This window comes from Aedes albopictus, chromosome 1, assembly GCF_035046485.1.
Source record: "Aedes albopictus strain Foshan chromosome 1, AalbF5, whole genome shotgun sequence".
In the NCBI taxonomy this organism is placed as follows: Eukaryota; Metazoa; Arthropoda; class Insecta; order Diptera; family Culicidae; genus Aedes; species Aedes albopictus.
The window spans coordinates 675,644-678,000 of record NC_085136.1 but is presented as its reverse complement, the minus strand read 5'-3'; positions in this window follow the sequence as shown (position 1 = coordinate 678,000).

The window sequence follows — 2,357 nt, the reverse complement described above, 5'->3', positions numbered from 1 at the left end:
TCATCAGTTTCCATACTTACTGTCCAGTTTGGCCAATAACTTTCTGATTTTCTTAAAAACGATGGTCCATTGAGCCATAATGATGCTCCCTTTTTAATTTTTGTACCTTCATCAGCAGGGTTTAATGATGATTTTATATATCTCCATTGATCCATTGAAGTTGTTTCTAAGATTTCAGCAACTCGATGAGCTACGAATTGCTTATACCGCCTATGCTGACTATTAATCCAGGCTAGGACAGTTTGACTGTCTGACCACATGACGCATTTTGAAATCGAAATTCTTAATTCTTTCTTTACGGTATTCAACAATCTTATCCCTAATATTGCTGCTTGCAACTCTAAACGTGGTATGGATAACATTTTATTCGGTGAAACTCTTGCCTTTGCTGATACTATATTCACATCAGTGCCATTTGCAGTAACACTTCTCAGATACACAACGGCAGCAAAAGCATTTTCCGAAGCATCTCCGAACATATGCAACTCATAAAACAATGCATTTTTCAAGGTCATACATCTTGGAATCTTAAAATGGGTGACAAGTTTAAGCATATCTATCCAAGAGTTCCAAAAATTTGATAAACTATCTGGTAACTGGCTATCCCAATCAGAAGATTCTTTATGCCATTTTTGTAAAAGAATTCTACCATGAATTGTGAAGTTCGAAATTAACCCTAAGGGATCGTAAATACTCATTACAAACGAGAGAGTTTCTCTCTTTGTAATCAACCTTGTGAATTCCAATCGATCAAGTTTTAATTGAAATTCGATCAAATCAGTTGTTGTATTCCAATAGATACCCAATACTTTATCAGTTGGTATTTCTTTATTCTCGAACCATTTTATTTCTGAAACATGAAGTCTTTCTGAAGGAATAACGTTGGCAAGCTGTTGCGAATTTGTAATAAAATTTCTTAGATGAAATCCAGCATACTGTTGAATATTTATAACACCCTGAACAACTTCAGATGCTTCTTTAATTTCATCAAAGCTATCCAAATAATCATCAACATAAAAGTTATTTTCAGAAGCCTCAGAAGCCTTTGGAAAATCATCCTTAAAAAGCTGTGCATTATAATTTTTCACTGCTTGAGCACAAGCAGGAGAACACGTTGATCCAAAAATCATTGATTCCATCACATATACGCTCGGATCCCTATCGGCCTCACATTGTCTCCAAAGGTATCTTTGTGCAGGCTGATCTTCCATAACAATTTTTATTTGCTGAAACATTTCTTGTATATCCCCTGTAACAGCGATTTTGAACTCTCTGAATCTTAGCAAAACACCGAACAAAGATTTTACTGTGTCAGGACCGGAAAGCAGTGCTGAGTTAAAAGATACTCCTTCTACTGCTGCAGCTGCATCAAAAACAATTCTTGATTTAGGTGGGACTTTGTTTTTATTTGTCACAATAAAATGAGGCAAATAATAGGTGTTTGGATGTTCCTGTAGTAGCTCACGTGGGCTAAGCTTACGGGCATAACCCTTTTTAACAAATCCTTCAAATGACTCAATTGCCCATTTTCTTAGCTCTGGTTTCCTAGCTAATGTCTTCTCCAATATTTCCAAACGTTTGAAAGCATTATTAAAACTTGGAGGGAAACTCATGCTTTCAGTTTTCCACAATAATCCTATTGAGTAATGTCCGTTTTCATATTTAATTGTATTTTTAATAATTGATTCAGCTCTTTCTACTTCTGCTGATTTTGGTAATTTATTAACGACGTTGACTCCAAAGTTTTCAGTAGAACAATAATTTTCAAAAATTGCTCTTAAATCTGTACTTTCATGCTCTCTAATGCAAAAAGAATATGAAGGCTCACCTCTATATACCTTACCGAAAATCAACCATCCTAGTTTGGTACGCGCTGCCATCGGCGAGTTCTCGTCACTTATCCTTCTGTCGGTCGTCAACAACAAATGAGCGTGCTCCATACCAATTAAAATCGTGGGCTTGGCGTTGACGTATCCCTGAACTGGAACATCAGCTAAATAAGTGAACTCCTTCTTCATGTGTTTAATATCCAATGTTTGCGTTGGAAGTTCAATGTCCTCGATGGTCCTGACATCCTTCATTGAATAAGTTTTTCCTCCATGTCCGCGTATCCACAGCTGTACTCTTCGGCTAGGTGATTCCTTTGAAACGTTCTGCGTCCAGGTTAATTCCAGTGGTTCTGACCGTCCATGGAGCCCAAGTTTATCCGCTACCGATTGATCCAAAAGGCTTAATGACGAGCCGGGATCAAGGAAAGCGAATGTTTCCAAAGAGAGGTTTCCATTCTGCAACGTTACTGGTACTATTTGATAATATACCGTTGATTTTCGACTTCCATGATGATTATTGTTAGTTTT